This window comes from Halichoerus grypus, chromosome 4, assembly GCF_964656455.1.
Source record: "Halichoerus grypus chromosome 4, mHalGry1.hap1.1, whole genome shotgun sequence".
Taxonomy (NCBI): domain Eukaryota; kingdom Metazoa; phylum Chordata; class Mammalia; order Carnivora; family Phocidae; genus Halichoerus; species Halichoerus grypus.
This window is the reverse complement of record NC_135715.1, coordinates 126,514,216-126,537,255: the sequence shown is the minus strand read 5'-3', so window position 1 is coordinate 126,537,255 and position 23,040 is coordinate 126,514,216. Positions and strand designations below refer to the sequence as shown.

The 23,040-nt window shown below is 35.1% G+C and overlaps 1 protein-coding gene across 8 annotated transcripts in view; it reads left to right on the top strand.

Annotated features, from left to right (window-relative positions):
• KCNH7 (potassium voltage-gated channel subfamily H member 7) overlaps positions 1-23,040 on the top strand; it is a 639,535-nt gene that overhangs the window by 163,005 nt on the left and 453,490 nt on the right. The gene's annotated exons all lie outside the window — the stretch shown is intronic.

Sequence of the window (23,040 nt, the reverse complement as noted above, 5' to 3'; positions counted from 1 at the left end):
AGAGAGAAAGCGCAAGTAGACAGAGCGGCAGGCAGAGGGAGAGGGAGAAACAGGCTCCTGGCTGAGCAGGGAGCCTGATGCGGGGCTCGATCCCAGGACTCTGGGATCATGATCTGAGCCGAAGGCAGCTGCTTAACGACTGAGCCACCCAGGTGCCCCCGAGTCTTACTAATTTTTTTGTCCAAAATATACGGAAGAGTACCTGGTGTGAAGTATGTGCTTAAGTAGCATTCCCACAGAGAATGAAGAGAAGATGAGAAATGGCACCATAGCTCTGGGGAAACAAACAGATTGAGATCAGGAGATCTTGACAAAAGTGAGCTATAGGGAATATGTGATGTTTTGATTTTTCTTACTTTCTAAAATGTTCTTAAGAACAGTTTTCAGGGGCGCCTGGGTGGCTCAGTCGTTAAGCGTCTGCCTTCGGCTCAGGTCATGATCCCACGGTCCTGGGATCAAGCCCCACATCAGGCTCCCTGCTCTGCGGGAGCCTGCTTCTCCCTCTCCCAATCTCCCTGCTTGTGTTCGCTCTCTTGCTGTGTCTCTCTCTGTCAAATAAATAAATAAAATCTTAAAAAAAAAAAAAAAACAGTTTTCACCTGAATTTTATCAATGACTATATTTCTTTGCTTAGAAGCTAAGGAATAAATCATCTTCATAGCCTATGACTATGCAAATAGCTAGAAAATATTTAATAAGGCATTAGAGAGAAGCTATTAACCAGAAATTATTAACCAGTTACCCGAGTGTCACTCACTCACCACTGCATCAGAATGATTCCCGCTAGTATCTCTAACAATCACTTTGTAATAGCCAAACCCAAAGTTCTCTCCTGTTCTTTTCTGACTTAAATTTATTGCTGCTTTTGACACACTCTACAGACAACATAAGTTGCACAGTGTTGGCATTTTATATCTAGTATAACATTTTATTTCTCAGTGTTTTCTTGAAAATTCTTAATTGACGGTGAAGCTTGCTCTCAGGGCCACTCAATAATGAGAGTGTTAAATCGAAAATAATAAAGTTAGTTTATTAATAATAATAAAATTATTATTAATTATGATCGTCAAATGAATGTCTTCTCTCTCTTTACTGCACTATCTGCATTTAGCAAAAGCGCTAAACTACTGAGAAACAATAGAGTCAGGCAGCAGTAAGACATTAATCACCATAGTGAGGAAATTTGCCCCATTACTGAACAGTTAAGGTGAAATTGTCACTTGTCACAGGTGGGTTAAGAGAAATCCAAGTACTAGGCTCCTATAGCTACGACTGAACATTCCATATCTTTCTCTTAGTCCTTTAATTTATATGAAATATCTAGTTAAAAAAAACCAAAGTAGGGGCGCCTGGGTGGTTCAGTCGGTTAAGTGTCTGCCTTCGGCTCAGGTCATGATCTCAGGGTCCTGGGATCCAGCCCCGCATCAGGCCCCCTGGTGGGTGGGGAGTCTGCTTCTCTCTCTGCCTCCCCTGTCTGCTCATGCTCTCTCTTTTTTGCTGTCTCGCGCGCACGCTCTCTATCTCAAATAGATAAAGTCTTAAGGACAAAAACAAAAACAAAAACCCAAAGTAGTCTTTCCGTGGGCAGTCCAAACGGTGATTGAGGCTCTCCCCTGTGCCCTTCCCTCCCTTAAAGTAGGTCTGCGTGTGAACAAACTCTCCTTTTCGTGGTTTCCACTGTTTCGTAGACAGTCTCACGCTACTTTTTATTTTGAAAATGGGTCAGACAACCTGGGCTGGTGCTTGATGTGTGAGGACTGGAGAGGAGTGAGAGAGGACGACTCGTGCAGTTCACCCTGGGTCAGCTCTGTCCGTGAGCTCCCGGAAACTAGATTGTGCCAGGCGGGGTCTGGCGAAGCTGCCCCAGCCAGGCTGCTCTTGTTTACCTGCTTTTTCCCCTGGGTGACCAGTCAGATGACGTTGTGATAGAAGGTGGACTCTCAGCATGGCTGACTTTATTGAGGTTTTTTTTTCTTCCCGTTCTGTTCCGTTTTTTCTTCTTTCCTGAGGATCATTGGGAGTGCTTCTATTTGTTGGTGTATTTGTTTTGATAGGACATTGATTCTTTCATGTTGTTTGAAATATTGGTTTTGAGAAACATGTAATAACAACATGGGTTCAAGACAACTCAGAATGGCTGTTACTTCTCATGCTGACTTTTGACCTTTATGTTCAAAACACCATTCTTAATTCTAATCAGTGAAATCTGTACTCATGACCCAACATGATTGGTGTGATGACAAAAATTAAAGTATAAAATTAGTGGTGGTTTCATAACCAATAATTCAAAGATCAAGTAAAGAATAAAATCTAAGACAAACTAAATAAGGATTTATATTAAAAAAAATAAAAATCCATTTGTGTTAGATCATATATTGAAATCATAATCCTTAGGTTTTTTAATATACTAAGATCACATCAATTCAATAAAATCAATGTTAGAGCTATGCAACATTATATGTTATATAAATAATTTTTCATCAGGTTCCCATGTACTTCCCTTAGCTAAATTAGTTGAAATTTCTTCTGATTATATGAACCATCCATTTTCTTTAATAGTGTTAATCAGCTAATCTTGAACTACATATTTATTTAGGTCCTTTATACACACAGATGTGCTCTCCAGGTTTTAAGTCCCGTGGTTGTAGTTCATAGACCATAGCCCTCCACCCTTTTCCTCTTCTCCCAAAGGACTAATGTTAATTGAGTTCCAATCTTGTGACTGGCTCTTTATATACATTACTTTTTCTGATTTTCATGACAGCTTTGGGAATAGATATTATCCCATTTTACAGGTTAAATTGACATTCAGAGAAATTAAGTACCAATGATCACAGACCAGAATGGAAATCAGTTTAAAATCTAAATTTGTCTATGCTTGCCTCTACTTTATTGCCTCTAAATGCTACACTTTTTAAACCTCAACCTACTCCATATTATATGTCCTAATTGTGGTTCTTAATTATGGTTTCTTACTGATTATCTGAGGTGTGAATCTGATTGATTTAATTCACACCAAAAGGTGAACGAAGCAAGCTTTATCCTAGGTGTTTTGTATTTTAAACAGGACTATATCATTCAAAAGGGATCTCTATCTGGTAGGATGCTCAATTGCAGAAGAATGAGGATAACTAGTATATGCCTATAATCTTTGCATAATTATTAATGGTACTCTTTTTTTCCTCCTAAAAGTGTCCCCACTTGGGACTGTAAATTATATGGTCAACTTAGATTTGGGGGACATTTTTAGTTAAGGGATCCTCAACTACTATTTATCTAGTTCTTATCTAAGAAGTTTGTAAGAAAATTCATATGGTAGTGTGATTCAATTGTGGAAGCTCTGTTGTGTTCTTATCCTCTTCTTCCCACAACAAAGTTTTGTTTCCTGGCAAAATTATGTGATTTGGCAAAATTCACCACTAGTATTTAAAAGGGAAATCATACATTTACTGGTGTGGAGAGTTTCTGGTTTATTTAAAACACCTTTAATTTTCTTCATCTTGGTTCCAAATGTCAGTCTCAGTTTCTGCTACACAGCGTACTATCTTATGCTTCTGAGCTCTGCCCAGAGGCCACCAGCCTCTCCTGTGCCTGGTCTTCTCTAAATCCTTCAGGCAACCTTGTCCACATTTTCTAACATTTTTTTCCTTATCTTTGTTAGAACACTTATGAAATTATCTTGTAATAATTTGTTTCTATGTCTATCTCTTCCACTCAGTGTTGAACTCTTTGAAGGGCTTTTTTGTTGTTGAGGCACTTACTTAAAAAAAGAGGAAATGGAGAGCAAAAAATAAATTTAAAAGAACCCAGAGATAACCCGTTTACCAATGAAAAGGTCAGGTGGCACATTTGAGAGAAGTCTCATTCATTCAACATCCTGTGCCAGTCATCTTGCTAGATGTGAGAATTGTAAAAATTGACAAACCTACGTTGTTTATTAGCTAACTTAATAACTTGCTGCCATGTGGTTTATATATTATGAAGCAATTTATTCTAATACTTAATCTGTAACTCTTCCTAAAAAGTCATAACAACTAATCACCCTTCTGTCTAGTTCGCCTAGAAGGAGAGAGGTAAAGGGTCAGGACAGTCCGGATAGATCTTTAATGCCTACCTAGTCAGCTGATTCTGATGGGGGCATCTTCAGGTCAATAAAAGAAAGAATATGTCTACATGTTCTTATAACAATATATGACCATTTGAAACAATCCCAGCCCTCCCTGGATGTCCTTAGTCGAATATGCAGAGTAAAATACTTACAAATCCTTGCCATTGTTCTGATGTCTTTTTCTTCAGTCTTTCTCTAAACACTGAAAACAGCCTCATACTTACATTGGTTTCCCAACACATTTCATTCTTTTCCCCAAACCCAGAGTCATAAGTTGAGATGGTAAGGCCTGTTTGGTATCTGCAGACACTTCATCAGTCACGTCCCTGAAACAGATTTCACCACCTCAACAAGGACTTCGTATCTCTGCTCTCTCTTACAGTGATTTAACTCTACTGTCAAAAAATTAGAAAATACGGAGAACAAATAGAAAAAAAGACCTATAATCTTGCACCTAAGAAATAAGTGTATTTTCTACACACACACACACACACACACACACACACACACACACACACTTTTTTTGTTATCTTTGATAAGACCAGGACAGCAGTATCTATACCAAACTGTAGCCTGTTTTCTTCACTCAGAAATAATGATTGTATAACATTTAACACATGGACAGTCCATAAATTATTTGAATATTTACAAAGTATTATATTAAAGGAAGTAAAGTATTACCAACAATACTTTATTATTATCGACTTCACAATTGTAAACACATACAAAGAGGCTCTCTTGCACACTTGTGCTATCGTTTTCCTTAGTGTATAAGTGCTGGGTAAAACAGTATGTGTATCTTAAAGACTTTTGGTACTTCTTGTCAAATTCTACTTCAAAGATGATGCACCTAATTGCACATTTACTGTACATAGTAAAGATGAGCATTCTTTTAAATTTTTGTTGACCCAATAAAAAGTGTATCTTATTGTTTCATCACTGAATTTAACCTGCAATCTTCATCGAAAAACACATGTAGAAAATATTTGAGGCAAATTATTTTCTTATTTTAAAGAAAATAGTCCTCGGCATTGCCAAACCTAGGGAGTGATAGAATTCTCTCGGAGTAGCCGGTTGTGCAGACTAGACCCCTCATCCCACACCAGGGTCACTTTTCCAAAAATGGCTCTTCACATTCACATTTTCATTTCAGTAACTTGCCGACTGCTTTCCAAGCCTCAGATTCAGAAATTAGTACTAATTAATTGACTACTTAGCAGCATTCTGTGAATATTTTGTCCTATTTGGAATAAATTGGATTTGAAGTTATTTTCAGTATTTTGTATTATCTATGTAAACAACAATGAAAATCTTGATTATTGAAAAGAGTTTTTATTTGGTAGTTTGCATCTGAATATATACATATATAGCTACACATATTTAAATATTTACAGTTTGGTTAGATTCAAAGTGAGAGATACGAAAGCTAGTGAACTCATAATGATAAACATTCAGCAGAGATACCATGTAACAGAAATGAAATGTACTTATAAACCATAAATGACATTAAATGCTCAAAATACACAATAATATGTGAGAAATATACAAACGACAGAAACTCAACATAGTAGCAGGTAAGCCTGAACTTTATCCAATATAACACTACTGAAATGACTGCAGACAAAGAGCATTCTCTTCCTAGGCTGCCTTACTTAACCAAGACATGCAGAGCTCAGGTAATCTGATCTTTCTAGCTGTGACTCAATTCTTGGGTCTTCCCTCTAGGTGTTCTTTATAATGAATGTCACTTAACCAAAGCTCAGTAGGATTTATGGATCCTAGATTGCTCTTCTCTGAATTTGCTCCCTGAATGAAGGACTACACAAAAATGCCACTAATTATGCACAGTCTCGACTGTCCTGTTAGCTGGCTTCTACTCAGTTCTCACTCTACAATTGCAGGACTTGTTTCTTTGCAGTTCATGTTTCCAGAGTGAGTAGAGGGTGGCCTACTGAAATTTCATACCCACCAACATTCATTATTTTAAATATATTCACAACAATGTGAGGACAGTGTGAGTTGCACAACATTTTGTTTTAATTATTCGCTCCTTCGAGGATGCCAATAACTTCAATGATCAGTTTCCCTCCGGAGAAAGAGTTCATGTAAAAGAGTTCTGTTAATACTTTATGTTATTAATCTAATTTTTTAAAAGTGTAATGGATACTGATTATGTTCTCTAAATCTTTTCCAAGTAAGTTTTATACTATCATTCTTAATTTGTCTTCAAAAAATATTTGGTTGAGCTACAGCTCAGGTAATGAAACTTAATCTGGAGTGTAAAAGAATAGGCAAGAGTATTTTCATAAATACTTCTCATATGGCATTTGAAAAATTGTTAATAACATTTAAAAACACTTTTTCCAGAAGAGAAGGCTTAGAGATTTGAGTTAGAATATCTGAGGTTATAGAATTTAAAAATTAAAATATAAAGAACGAAGATGAAGCCATACCTTTTAGCTACATTAGCTGCATGTTGATTTACCCGGAGAAAACAAACAAAAGAAATTCCAGACATTTCATTTTCATTCCAGCAGAAGTTATATGTGCTAACTTATGTTAAAGATTCCAAGAAACATACACTAACAAAATTAGGAAAAAATGTTTTAAGTAATGACATTATAATATTTTAACCAGGCCTCCTTCCTACTAATCCCATTGTTCCAGAATTGAAATAATCACCCTTTGCCCATCTTCACAACTAGTTTAAGCATAACTTCAGTGAAAAATTAGATCCTGGATTGGTGCTCTTTTTGTTGATTTTAGACTGTTTACATTCATGCACACTGATATCTTGCTAGTGAGTTAAGACTGGGCTTGTGAAATTATCCATCTGTGGCAATGCTGAATAATGCAGTGTGGTTGGAACACTTTAAATAATATTAACTATCATTTATTGAGCATTTCCAATGTGCTAGTACTCTTCTAAAATTTCATTTTTCTCTAATCCTCATAACTTCTTATGAAGTGGGTGTTCCCATTTTACAGATTGAAAAGGTAAAGTCCATAAACTTCCCAAGGCTACACAAATAGTATATAACACAGCTGCGGTTTCAGTGCAGGTTGTCTTCTTTCAGAGCCTATGTCCTCAGAACTCCAGGACACCTCTGGGCATGCCTCCTGTCCGTGTGTTGGCCTTGACACCCACAGTGTACACATCTGTAGAGTCAGGACCTATCTTGACAGAAAAGTATGAATTGTTTTTTTGATTTGAGGCATGTAAATGTTTTAAATTTGGAGGCTTCTGATCTTCTTTTCTTAAATGCAGTTACACAAGCACCTGCCTCTCGTGTTTTAGAAATAAATTCACCTCTTTCCCCACTGCCTAATTCAGTGCCTTGCAAAAAAGTAGCTACTCAACAAATAATATCTTTAAATAAATCAATTCATTAAAATACGAGACAAACTCTCTTAACCATTTGATCTGCCAATTACTTCTTCAATAAAGTAGAAGTCACCTCTTGCTTATTTGAAAAGGCTGATAAAGAGGGAACACAGCATAGTGGCTAAGATCATGGATTCTGGAGTCAGGTTGCCTAGGTCTAAATAGTGAACATATACATTGTGTGATCTTCTGCAAGTTACCTAACTACCCTGTCCTCAGATTCATCATTAGTGAATGGAGACTCTGGTAATAATAGAATCTATCTTACAGATTTTGCAAAGACTAAATGTGTCCGTATTTGTAAAAGCACTTACGGGGCACCTGGGTGGCTCAGTTGGTTAGGCAGCTGCCTTCAGCTCAGGTCATGATCCCAGGGTCCTGGGATCGAGCCCCACATCGGGCTCCCTGCTCAGCGGAGAGCCTGCTTCTCCCTCTCCCTCTGCCTGCCGCTCTGCCCACTTGTGCTATCTCTCTGTCAAATAGATAAATAAAAAATATCTTAAAAAAAAAAAAAAAGCACTTACAACTGCTCCTGGTAGCCAGTTAGTGTAATGTGATTGTTAACAAATAAAATAATATGAACAGGAAAAAAAATGTGTGAAAAGGAATTGGGTTAAAAATACATATTAAGTTGATATACTGTTGTGTTCAAAAAGAAACTTAGAGCTGCATGTGTGGCTGAATAAAAAATGTGAACCGAATTTTGATGTCAGTAGGTAAAAGAAGAAATCAGCAGTATTTCTTAAAAATTTAAAATGTGAAATCCCAGAGATTTTATCTTGGAGATTATGTTCTCAAATTCTGCATAATTTATTCTTAGACCTATTTGAAATGCTGAAACTCGTTTTAGGTGTAGTTGCCCTGAAAATGTCAGCAGTCTGGGCAACTTGGACTCTGTGCCCAGATGTCTTTCAGCTACATTGCAACCAATTCCAGTAATGGTATTCCAGAAACCTATGTGTTTTGAAAGAGAAAGTTCAGGTCACAATGAGGTATAAGCTCAGTCCACCCCTCCTCCCCTTAGGACTTAGTGGGAAGCACGAAATATTTAGCACAAAGATGTGGAATTAATTGAAACCTATTGATTTGAATAAAATATATGGATATAAATGCCCAAGTATAGCTAAGGTGACCATATAATTTATTACCCAAAGCAGGATTCTTTTTAAAATAAAAGGGGAAGTTACTAATAATTATACCAGGGGAACATGAAAAATCCAGAACTGTCCAGACAAACTGGATGTATGAACACTCTAAATACAACCTGTATCTGGCTCTGTGTATCAGGTTTTCAAACTATGTGACATTTTATAGTGCAGACTTTTCATGAACATTTTGTAGCTCTGAAAGTAGTAAGTTTAAAAGTGTAGCGACTCATTCTTGTGATGCCTAAAATGCTTACTGTGTAGACAAAGACAGTATCTTGCGATCTGGAGAAATGAGTCAGAATTCCTCCAAAGAATATATTGCACCTGCTGACCTCTTTGAAATAAGACTACAAATGAATCTTTCTATAAATACCATGTTGAAGGTTCTTAGTAAAGGATTTAACATCAGCCACTCTGTGAACCACAGTGAGTCATGAGAGCAGAATGGACTAAAAGTAAAGAGACTGAGTTCATTGTTGAATGCCAACAGTCCTTTATAAGGTACCTCTGACTCTCAGAGGTCCTATAAAGGATCTTTATCTTGGAATCTGTTAAAGCATGAGTGTGTACGGGGTGTGAGACCAACCATCTTTTTTCCAGCTTCTCTGTCAGGCCTTAGTCATACGTGTTAGTCTGTTTGTAATCCTGTGATAAAATTAGCCTTCCTTGTGTGTACAATTTGTTGCCTAAAGGATATGTATTAAGTAGGAGGAACAACCCCAGAGAAGTTGGGACAGATAGCATTAAAACAGAGAGTTATTAACATTCTAATAAAAGCAATTTTAAAAATAATTAATTCATTCAGATTTGCAGTGCACACTAAACTTATTAGTTCTCATGAGTTTAAGTGGAAGTTGATATTTCCAAATTTAAAGGGAAAGATGTAGTTATCAAAAAAATCAAAATTAAGGAGTAAGACATTGTTTTTCAGAGGAAAGTTAAGCAAAACTGATACAACTGGTATTCTCATATTGTTGGTATTTTTCCAGATCCAATACAAACATAAAGGAAGTCATTTTTAATGGGAAAATTGGGTTCGTAAACAAATTTAGCTTTGGCAGTGCCACAATCCACAAAGGAAAAACAACAATAACAACAAAAACCAACTATGAATAACAGTAATTATAAAAGTCCTTCTTTCCTTCCAGATTCAACTGTCTTTTTTAAAATACTATTGGTTGTTGAGGTCATTGCCCATAATGAAACATTACCAGGAAAATGTGAGCACAATAAATGGAAGTATAGGGAATTACACCGTCCACACTTTGTTTTCCTGTCCATCTGTGGAGTCTCATTCACTCTATATTTGCTAAATAAAAATTCATGGAATAAAGAAACACCTGAATAAATACATTGATTTGTATGTGAAAATGGAAGTTCCATTTTTGTGGGTGATCATATTTTTTGGCTGAAATGTACCCTCCTCTTAATGAACTAGGATGGAGCAAACACACACAAGCTTTCAAATCAGCATTATTTTCAATTTAACCTTAATGTACTCACAGAAAAGAGCAGCATATATTCTTGGTTTAGGAGCGATTTCTCTTTGTCCCTTACCCTGCATTCTCTCTCAACTCCTTATTCCAAGGAAAGTGTCCTCCAAACAAAGCAAAATTTTAGCTGGACATGGCAGAAAGCTTTGGCAGCTGGAAAGCAAAATGTGTGACTGTCTTTCACATGGCACCCAGATTAACATTATTCTTTTAAAATTACAGGAAAGATCCATATGTCTGACTCTAAAGGGATCATATGATCACTTTAATTAAAATTTTTATTTTGGAAAATATTCAGACCTACAGAGAAGTTGCAAAAATATTACAGCGAACTCTCATATTACCATAATATAGACTCAGCTGTTGTTTGCAAGTTGCCACATTGGCTTTATCTCTGTCTACATTTTCTGTGTGACATACACACATTGCTCTTTTATGTCTATTTACTTATTTTGCTGAGACACTTGAAAATTATATGCACAGATCATGACCCTTCATCCTTAAATACTTCAATGTTTTATCCACGAGTGATGAGAAAATTCATTCATGTAACCACAGCTTAATTATCAAATTCAGAAAGTTTTACATTGATACAATACTGTTATCTAATATACCCTTCAAATTTTGACAGTTGTCGCTATATTGCTCTTTAGCGAATTAGTTTTTAACAATTCAGGATTTAAACCAGTATCGTACATTGCAGTTTGTTGTCCTGTCTCTTTAGTCTCCTTTAAATGGATGACTGAGTGACTTCCTCAGCCTTTCTTGTCTTTCCTGACATTGACATTCCTTAATGATATGGACTCATTGTTTTGTAGAATGTTCAGTTTGAATTTGGTTGGCAAATCATCATAACTTAATTCAAGTTATGGATTTGTGTTATGTATAAAATATAAATGATGTTGTATCCTTTTCAGAGCATTAGCAGAAGCACCCAATGTTAGTTTGCCCATTTTTGGTGTTAACTTTCATCACTTGTCTTGCCATTTTTTTACATGGTTTGACAAAAAAAATTAGAAAATGAAATTTTAAAATACTCTTAAAATCAGCATCAATATCATAAATTTAATAAAAACATTCAAAACATCTACATTAAAATAATTACAAATACTATTAAGAGAAGCTAAGGAGCAAATAAGTAAATACAGAGATACTGCATGTTCATGAATTGGAGGTCTCAATACCGTAAAGACATGTAGTCTTCCCAAATCAATCTGCAATCTTGACCAAAATTATGGCAGTTTTTTTTATATAAAATAACAAGCTGACTCAAAAATGTATGTGAAAATGCCAAGGGTATGTAATAGCCAAAACAATTACAGAAAAGAAGAACAAAGTTGAAGAACTCTAACCACCTGATATTAAGAATTACTGTAAAGCTACAGTAATCATGATGGTAGAGTACTGGCTTATAGTACAATGAAATAGATCAATGGAACAGAATAGTCCATAAATAGATCCTCACATATATAGTTAATTGATTTTTGATAAACACCAAAGTAATTCGATGGGGAGAAATGCCAGTCTTTTCAATAAATGAGCTAGATTAACTGGAAAAATGCATGGAAAAAAAGTAGATCTTGACCCTTACATTATACTGTGCATAAAGACTAATTTGATATGGCTTCTAGACCTAAACATAAAGGCTAAATTTACAAAATATCTAGAAGTAAGCTACAAGAAAAAGTTTGTAACATTGAATGGGCAAAAATTTCTAAGAAAGTATGCAAAAGCCTTATCCGTAAGAACGAAAAATGACGAACTGGACATCATCAAAATTAAAGACTTATGTACTTCAAAAACTTTCATTAAGAACATGAAAATTGACATAGACTGAGAGGAAAATATCACCAATGCATTTATTTGACTAAGGAATTATATTTTAAGTACATGTGTATATATACCATATGCCATATAATATATGTATATGTCTACAAATCAGTAATGAAAAGAGAAACAACCCAAATAAAAATTATGGGCAAAAGATTCATATAGATACTTCACAAAAGAAAAATACACAATGGCCTTAAAAGCACATGAAAAGGGAAATAGGATTTAAAACCAAAGTAAGATGTTATTTAATACCCACCAGAATACATAAAATGAGTAGACTGACAACATCAAATATTGGTGAGACTATGGAGCAACTGAAATTTTCATACATTGTCAGTGGGATTATAAAACAGTATAAGTACTTTGGAAAACTGTTTACAAAATTAAACATGCACCTACCTTAAGATCCAGCAGTTCCTCTTCTAGGTATGTCTTTATCCAAGACAAACGAGAATATATGTCCACAAAATGTTTTGTATAAAATGTTTGCAGTAGCGTTATTTATAACAGCTCAAATCTACAAACAACCCAAGTGTTCATCAACAGGTGAAGAGTTAAATAAATTGTGGTATAGCCGTCAATGTTACACCAATCAACAATAAACAATAACAAACTATTAATATGAAAGAGAAACATCATAAATGATTCTCAAAAATATGTTGAACAAAAAAAAAGCCGTAAGTAACAGAATAAATAGTGCATAATTTTACTTATATAAAGCTCAAGATTAGGAAAAATAAGCTAATCTATAGAGATAAAAATCAAAACTGTAGTTGCCTACGGGGGCGGGGAGAGTAGGAATTGCCTGGAAGGGAGCACATGGAAACATTTGCGAATGATGGACATATTCTAGATCTTGATTGGTGTGTTGATTATATGATTCTCTATATTGGTCCAAACTTAACAAACTGTATACTTAGATTTGCATTTCACTGTATATACACTTTCCCTGAATGTAGTAAAGTTGCTATTTACATTCAGAGTCAGATAGATTTTTCTGTAACCATACGATTGTTACAGACTTAATATGTATGTTAATATGACTTAAACAAATGCATCAAAGGAAATACGTCCTTTAAATTCTGGGCATTTACTTTCATGTATAGGGGAATTAGCATTGTATGTAATATTCTACTGATTGGATTTTCATCAGAGCAGTAAAAATCACAACTAGTAACTCATTTTCTGTCTTTTTTTTTTTAAAGTTGAAAGACATTAGTAATATCCTGAAATATCAACCAGGATTTATTTTCATGATTAGGAAATAAGAGTTACACATTTGATTAGCAACTAACTTTGTTTATTTTCCCCAATGGTCTCTCAGATTTTAGCAATGCCTCAAAGGCACTAAATCTATTGTTTTGTTGGTCTATTTTCTATCGACTTTCACCCCTGGTAACAGTGGTAATTCATAATTTTAAATCCAATATTTCATCCTCTTAAAACTATATCTAAACCAATTGCATTTAATTCTTTCCTACGTTAGTAAATGATATCTCACTTTTGTTTAAGGGCATTATTTTTATTTTTAAGTGGCAAATGGATCTTCAGTAATCTGTGAGCCCTTCAGGGTAGGGTACTCTCTATTGATTTCTGCTTGTAGTTTTCAAGATTCTATTATGGGTAAGGCAGAAAAGACAATTTTAATGAGAATCATTTTTTTGTTGTTGTTAGATGCAGATCCAAAGAGTTCTACTAAAATAAAATAAGTGAAAGGAAAGAGGAAAATGGAATGGTAGAAAAGGTTTCTTTGGTAGGACAGATTTCTAACTAGAATTTTTAAATCTAGAGAATAAAAGTTATGAGGAAATCAATTGTGTAATCCAAAAGATACATACATGTTGCTCATGTGGTCAGATACATCTTTTCTTCACCAAAATACTGAAATCTAGAATGACCCAGCTTTCTTTGAAAGAGAGCATGTTTAAATGTATGGTTATATTGAGATGAATATACCTGTCCCCAAGAGATGGTGTTGATTAAATTGATAAATATCTTTAAAGAAAAGTTTATCTGTGGCTGCTAGAGCTGAAACATGTGTTTGTGATGCAAACTTAACGTTTTATTGACTCATTTAAGACTGACACAAAGGACAACACTTTTCCTAAGTGGCCATCCCTTGTTGCCCCCCCTTGCTTTCAAGGATGCATAATCAATCAGGGCATTCTGACCCAATTTTTGTGTTCCTTACTTTCTTTTATTCCTCATTATGTTTGATGGATTAAGATCAGTTCAAAACCACACCTAAAACCTAGTGTGTATACAATTGCATTACTTTACAAGATTTTTCTAATGACAGAATGTTTGCCCACATTAATCATAATAAGAATTGAACTACATCCTAATTATTTTGTCATGTGATAAACCACTAAAGATTATTGAATACCTTTATTGAGAAAAAGTTTCATGTTCTCATTTTTTAATATTATCCTTCTGATTACTTTTATTGGTTTGGAATCTTTAAAACTTCCCTACTTTAAACAGAGGCTTCATTTTGGTAATTCTGTTCCTCTAATTATAACCTGAACCAACATGTTTAGAATAAGTTAGTGGATGAGATATATCCTCTCCTTTAATTGTGTAAACATTAGATTAGGATCTCTGGTCTTTAAATTTGAACTATTTGGGGAGATTACTTATTGTGAAAAAAAATATAATTTTCAGAGTATAAAAAACAGTTCATATTTGCTGATCAGTTATTGGAAAAGGCAAACAAACAAACAAACAAACAAAAAACAACGAAAAACAGAAATGGAAAATGGGGGAAAATATGTAGGAAAACAAAACTGTGAAGTACCCAGAAAACAAGTACACGAGTCTGCAGTGGAAAGTGAATAGGGTAGGAAAACTGCTTCAAGGTAATGAGGGAATAATAGAAAGAAGAATATACACAAAGAGAGAGAGAGAGAGAGAGAGAGAGAGGGACTGCTGCTTCCTGCCCTCAAAAGAAAACATGCCCATGAAATCTCGACAAGCACAAGTTCAAGAGGGTTATCTGAGACTAGACACCAGGATCCCAGAAGGATGAATTCTTCAGTGTGAAGAATATTTATTCCTTAGATCTGTTTGCTGTTCTATTTGGAGCTAAGGCAAGAGTGATGAATAATGGATAACAGGACACCCTAATTGTCTCTGTAACAAAGGCGGCAGCACTGGAATTCATTACACCTTATTGTGTGAGTCCATATATTGACAGTTACACAGATGAAAGAACTTACCCTCTATAGATAACAGGTCTTTGTTCCAAACAACAGATTTACTTTTTCAAAAGTAGAAGCTAATAATTAGGGCCTATTTTTGCCTTCCACACCTCATCTCTTTGGTGAAGTAACTACATTAAACCTCATGGAAAACAAGATCAAGATGATAATGGCATTGCCACCCTTGAGTCAATTTAAAAAAAAAAATTATCTAAACATGAAATGCTGCAAAATCACAAAATTTTAAGATAGTAAGGAACTGGGATCCTGTATTATACTTTCTAGGAAGTGGGTGAATGGTTCCTGGCCCAGAGTAGCAGCCCCCCCAATGCTAACTAACCAGCTTCCTTCCTGACTGCCTCTTTTCCTCCCTCCCTCCCACCTCCTCCTCCTTCTTTCTTTCAACAACCCTTACTTTACAAACGTAGAAGCCAATGCTAAGCAACTTGCCCAAGCTCACTTGGCATCAAGACCAGGGCCCATAGCTTCCAATTTCTAAAATAAGGCTGATTTCCCATTATTGTACAGTGAAAGCACTGTCTACTTGCTCATGCTCTCAAATAAGCAATACTCTTCCAAGTATCAATATTTAGTTGTTTTTTTTTTTTCTTGAAGATGAGGAACATTCTACCTGAATTTCAAGTCAGCATTTCTCACTGAGTTTGAACAATCATATAGCTTTGTATTTCCTTATTGAGCATTTCATTTGCTCTTTTGGTGCCTTTTAAACAACCTTTCATGACACTTTCTTTTTCCAATATAATATATGAAGTGTATGAATCTATAAATTGATTTAAGCCCCTTGAGAAGGGATAGTGCTACTTGTACTCTATATTAAAATAGTAAGGCATCACTATTTGCCATAAAATGATACTGCAATATTCTAAGAAAGGAACTCACATCTCACAGAGCATCTACAGGGACATTAGAAATGAAACAGAATGTAAATCTGTTTAAGTTGGTGAGTCTGACTTACTTGGCTTTATGAGCTCTTGCAGGTAGTTTTGGGTAATGAGCTGTTGCAGATAGTTTTGGGGAATGTTTGTATTTGTATCTATACGAAATGTTAACATCATTCAGGCTTAGCTGTGCCATGAAAACAATTCATGTTCACTGTGAAGAAAAAAAATTAAATGAGGACAGTACATTCTAGTTACAGCTAGACTTCTGAGTTCGTGTGTTTTTCTGAGTACAGTTTCAGAAATTGAATATAATCCTTAGAGATTCCTCTCTATCTGAAGCACCACCATGGTGCAAACTATGATCATCCTGTGCCCTTTTAGCTCCCAGTTGTGCCTAAGAGGACACTGGTGGTGGGACAATTAAAGAAACCCCAGTTAATGATAATTTCTTCCTGCATGATCTGCCCTGCTGATTGCACTCTTAATTTACCCAATTGTGGAAAATAATGAAACATTCATTTTTTTAAAACTCCATCTCTTGAGAGGATAAGTGTTTGGTGAGAGTTTTAAAATACACAATTCCATTTGCTGCTACCTTCATTTGGTAGATAATGTCTTTGTTACTTTAACTTTGTAATTGTGTACATGTTCTGTTGAGTTTTTCTGCCTCAAAAAAATAATAGTACTGAGAGTCATGTTATCTATTTTATTCAAAGATTTAGGTTCTGTGGCTTACTTTTTTCCAAATCATTTTTTCCTTTAATTCCTAAATGATAATTAGGGGAGGAAATTATTATATTTCAATAGTCTAGTTTTCCTCATTAGCTATTATGTTGTAGTACAAGGTGTTTGATAAATCTAAACATAAGAGGGGATCATTATTGAAGTAGCTTCCAATACAAATCTTATTACTCATTTTGATTAGAAACTAATTAAAATTCAGTATAATTGCCACTAAAATGCATGTATAGAATTTAAGAAGATAAAGGATTCTAAGGTTGGGAATCATAACAATGATCTGGCTGGGTTTTTTTTTTTCCTTATATGAGAAGAGAGATGAAATCTTAATCGATCTGTAAGACATGGACTTAGACCAAACAGACAACCAGTCAGAAAAGACTACTTTCCAGAAAAGTAGGGAGCCAGCCAAGCATATGCTGGAGCACATTCCTGGAGGCCCCCATGTGCCAAGAATAATCTTGTAGTAGCTGGATCATGTGGTAGTGTATTGGGTCTGATGCACCAAGGTAGGGTGGGCAACATCAAAAGAGCCGTGATTAGTAGCTGTTTACCAAAGTACCCAGAAATATTTTGGAATTTTATTAACAGGAATGGCTATACTGGGTGTAACTACCAAATTATTATATACATATATATATCATATACAAATATCACATTATGCCTCATCATTTTATATTTTTTATTCCACATATGGATTTTTCTCTCAGTATGAACAGTATATAACTAGGATGCCTAATTGGTTTAAATCTAGAATGAGGGGAAACTATTACTTATTAGCTAAGTTCAACATTATTTCCTAATAGTCATTAGAATTCTGGTGTTACACCAGGGTTCTCAAAATTTCTTGAAATGGAGACAACTAGTGTTTAGTGATTTTCATTCTTGAATGCAAGCCTCCATTAGCAGAGCTTGGTGTGGTAAATGTTTTGTCTATTCCCATAGAAAATTTATTAGAATAGTTAGGTCGGTGAGAGGAGTTACTTCTTGGGAGGAAATGTAAAAAGACAATACCACCCACACCTGAAATAATAGGTTTTTGCATTTTGAATTTTTCTATCAAGAATGTATTGATGGGATGATTCACAATTTCTTTTACTACAGCTGAGTTATTGCAGCACATATGAGTTTGTCTCCATATCAGCTATTCAATGAAAAAAAGGTTGGGAATTTTCGTGAACCACACTACCATGTCTGTTTAGAGGTTTCTTAGTAAATGGAGTTTGGAAGTTATTGGAACAGTCTTGAAAGAGATAGACAATATTACCGATAAGACAATTCACTGCAACTCTGATTTCTTCTGAAGCTCTAAATAATGCTAAGGCATGGTTTATTAAATACTTCTGTCATATTTGGTGTATAAAATGTAAAAGAGAATACAGATATGAAAATAAAATTTTTCTAATGACAGACTTAAGAGAAATTTGGATGAATTGTTAAATTTGTAAAGCTGTGTGAGCAGTGGTTCATGGTGGATGGGAAATAATTAAGTCTCTTAGTTTCTTTATGGCTTTTCCCAGCAACAATTGGGAGAGAGTGAATGATGGACATAAAGTACTGATCTAAAGGTTTTCGAAGTTTCACCATGTTTTAATAAGCCTCACCAATCACCCTGATGGCAACCTGATATTTTACAGCCCATCTAATAAAGTTTTCTTCCCTACTGTTCAGAGATACTATTGTGTATACAGAAGTAGAGGGATGCACCTGATGAGGAAGACTTCTGGCAGAGCAGAAGAGGGCAAATTGGCTTTAATTTTCATCCATGATTATCTTACCTTTCTTTGAACTGAAGGTTGACATCTGTCAATTATCCCTGTCCCTCCTTGGATTCTGGGAGAAAAGCAATCTAACGTTAACTACACGAGGTTGCCATATTTTCCAATTTCACCTTCAACATTTCCAATCCCCTGTCTCCATAGTCCTTGTCCTCTCTGACTTTGAACATGCAAAGATATTGCCTAAGTTTCAGAGGGAGGTAGACAGGATATCTATTATTTTCTCATTGGTTATTCTCTGTTTTTTTGTCCCCCTTTTCCACATAAGAATTCTTAGATATTTTTCTCTGCCTACCCTCTCTCTGCATTTCCTCATCACTCTCTCTACCTTTGAGTTCCAGAAATCTTTGAATCCCAGATATTCTAGTGAAACTGCACTCTCAGAGGTCATTAAGGATATTTTCACTGCAAGGTCAGCCTGCGCTTCTTCAGAATATAATCCAGGCCACTCTCCTTTCTCATCTTTCTTGATGTTGCAATGTTCTTCCCCTCTGATTGTTTCTCATCTTCTACTATCTTTGGATCTTAATTATTTATTATCATTGTTGACCTTTCATCTCTACTTTCACTTCTCCATTCTCTCCTATGGAACTATTACTTTACCATAGTCAAGTACCATTTCCTAATGCCTAATGCTTATTTCAACTTCACTCCAGTTATCCTGTATTTGATTGACAGTCTGGTCTCAATTTCTGTCATTTAAAAAAAAATATTGGAGGACCTCCCCTTTCTTTCTGCTTCCCATAAAGTCTCTGTTGATATGTTAACTTTCAAGGTCGCTCATAAACTAACTCCTTTCTGCAGGCTGATGTTTTTCAAACTTTTTTAACCATTACCAAAAAAAAAATACATATTTTACATTGTAACCTGGCATGTGCACAGGTGTGTGGGCATGCACACACACACTGTGGTATACACTCACATATTTGAAAAGAAGTTTGCTGAAACAATATTTACACATACTACATACAATTTATTTTCATTTTCCTGTTGTGTTTAAAATATGAAGTTTATGAGCCCCTCACCTGATTTCCCATCATGATCACACAGTTTGAAATGGTTCACCTTCTTTGATCTTTCATTTCTTCACACTCTACCCCATCTACTCTCTCCAGAAGAGTCTATCCCTGCCCTACAAGTACAAGCACTCAGGTTTCTCAGTTTTCATTCATGTTTTTCCAGTTCAAGTGTCTTCTAATTTTGAAGACATTTCTGCCAGCTAGAGCTCCTGAAAATCCCAGTTCCTCTGAAGGATGACATTTCTTTTTTTTTCCTCTTGAAAAACAAACCTTTATTACTGTTTTTTTTAATTTAAATTCAATTAGCCAACATATAGTACATCATTAGTTTTTGATAAAATGTTCAATGATTCATTAGTTGCATATAACACCTAGTGCTCATCACATCATGTCCCCTCCTTAATCCCCCCACCCACCTCCCTATCTGCAACCCTCAGTTTGTTTCCCGGAATCAAGGGTCTCTCATGGTTTGTCTAAGGACAATATTTCTAAACTTCCCTACACAAGATGACCCATAATCCTCTGCTGATTTTATAATGGTTTTATAATAATAAATTTTCTTTCCTATCTAGCTTGCAAACTCATAAAGAATAACACTATATCCCCTATAGCACTTATTTTAAGTGGTCAAAACAAAGCTGCTAAAAAGTTATTTTTTTAATTTATAGAACAATAAGATTACAATTAATTTCTTTTTCAAACTGCTGGATTTATATGATCACTTGAAAAGAACTTGGTTTCTGAGGGCTAGGTACACATCTTAGCTCTACTATTTATAAGCTATGTGATCTTGGGCACAAACCTTAATATCTCCTTGTCAATGGTAAGACAGGAACACTAGAACCTGCCTCAGAAAATTGCCAAAAGGATGAAATGAGAATATTTGCAAAAACTCCTGGCATAGGGTGCCTGGGTGGCTCAGTTGGTTAAGCGACTGCCTTCAGCTCAGGTCATGATCCTGGAGTCCCAGGATCGAGTCCCACATCGGGCTCCCTGCTCAGCAGGGAGTCTGCTTCTCCCTCTGACCCTCCCCCCTCTCATGTGATCTCTCTCTCTCTCTCATTCTCTCTCTCAAATAAATAAATAAAATCTTTAAAAAAAAAAAAAAAAAACTCCTGGCATATACCGTTCCCCCCCTCCCCCCACTGAGTGTTTGTTGTTAAACACACTGTCCTGGCTCATGACCATTTTATCACTTTTCTTGCTTGTTTTTTTTTTCCTATTTGTTTAAAATATTTTCAAATGCAACCTTTTCTCCAGTCTTCCTTGTTGCACTTTTCTGACTATGCTGATTACCTACTAGACACATTTTTCTAAATACTTCTTTTTTTCTTAAAGATTTTCATTTATTTATTTATTTGATAGTGAGAGAGAGAGAGAGAGAGAGACAGCAAGAGAAGGAACACAAGCGGGGGGAGTGTGAGAAGGAGAAACAGGCTTCCTGCCGAGCAGGGGAACAGGGTGCCTGATGCGGGGCTTGATCCCAGAACCCTAGGATCATGACCTGAGCCTAAGGTAGACGCTTAACGACTGAGCCACTCAGGCACCCCTAAATTTTATACCTCTTGAGACAAAGTCTAACAAACAATAAATGGAAATTATGCATGCCTTCAAATTCTTGTCACCCCTTGTAGTAATCAGTACATGACTCTCTAATGTTCTAGAGAACAAAGAGATAAAAGCAGCTTCTATATTATATTTTCTTTGTAGAAGAGTTTTTCATCATAAGATTTGTTTCTATCACGGGGCGCCTGGGTGGCTCAGTTGGTTAAGCAACTGCCTTCGGCTCAGGTCATGATCCTGGAGTCCTGGGATCGAGTCCCGCATCGGGCTCCCTGCTCGGCGGGGGGTCTGCTTCTCCCTCTGACCCTCTTCCCTCTCGTGCTCTCTGTCTCTCATTCTCTCTCTCAAATAAATAAATAAAATCTTAAAAAAAAAAAAAAAAAAAAAAAAAGATTGGTGCTAAAAAAAAAAAAAAAAAAAAAGATTTGTTTCTATCAACTTTGAAGGTTCATTATACCAAATTAAATTGATTTTAAATGTTTTATTTAAAAATTTAAAAAGCTTCTGAAATGAAAAAAGAAATATTTTGAGCTAATTCTTTGTTTTGGAAGGGTGGGTGTTGGTTTGGCCTTCAGCATAACTAGTTATTTGACAAATTATGAGATGCTATTTTTTTAATTTGTGAAAGGAAGGTTTTGTATTTTAAGATAAACTAGGACACTGAGTTTTAGAGGCACATATTGCATCAGATTTTAGAACTAAATTTAAATACATTTTCAACTTTCTGTGCTATGATATATGCAGATTAAAAGAAAAGTGACACACATTAAATCATGTCTGTTAAGTGTTTTAAATTTTAAAAAAATAGTTCTTTTACTCACCAATTTCCCAACAGTGGAACTTACTGGCATAAATTATCTAGGATCAGTTAGATGGCATTAGGTAAGAGAGACTGATAGCAGATATAAAGGCTATATATATAAATATATAAATAAAAAATATATATTTTATATATATATAAAGGCTATATAAAGATGGGTGAGATAAGCAAATATGATCATAGATATGACTTTCCCATCAATGTTAGTTTACCTCCACCTTAAGTTAAATTCAGTATAAAACATTTCTTTTTCCTAGTTCATTTGGTTTTTTTTATGTGTGGTAAATATGTAACCTCTGATATGATGACAAAGTCTTGGCAGAGTTTGTTGACACCCACTTCATATCTTGATTTCCTTACCCACATTTCTCCAATTTCAGAGATGTGTTCCTAGAATAATAAAGTTATTTTGTGTCATCAATCTATTAAAGGTATAACCTTTGTTGGGTTCAGTTTATACAACTATAATATGAATATCATAGTATATAGATGTATTATAGTATATAGACTATACACATGCATATTATAGATGTTATTAAATTACAAATGTATATTAAGAATAGGTGAGAATGCATAGTTTACAAAAGAATTTTGAAATCTGTGAATCTCTATCAACCAAAAGATTATAAAACTTTTATAGAATCAAATAAATTAGTTAATATTATTCTAGTTCCAGATTACCTCTGCTCCTCTCAATTAATATAGAAAATTTGAAAATTATCTGTTGCTTATATATATTTACTACCCTAAAAATATCTAAAACTGTTAACATGAAATGAAAGACTTAGACTTGGATCATCTTGGGTATCCTTAAAAAAAAAAAAAAAAGATACTTTTATAAAGCTTTAATTCTTATAAGATCCACTAATCTTATTATGTTCCCCAAAATATCTCCAACAAAATATGCTTCTAATATACAAGTGCAATATTTGTTTCTTAGGAAAATAAGCTTGAACTATCTTCCTGATAGTTATCATAAGTACTGAGTAATGCTTTACCTTCAATGAGGTTAAGTCGCATTTCAATAAAGCTTTGACCTTATTCTGGGAAATG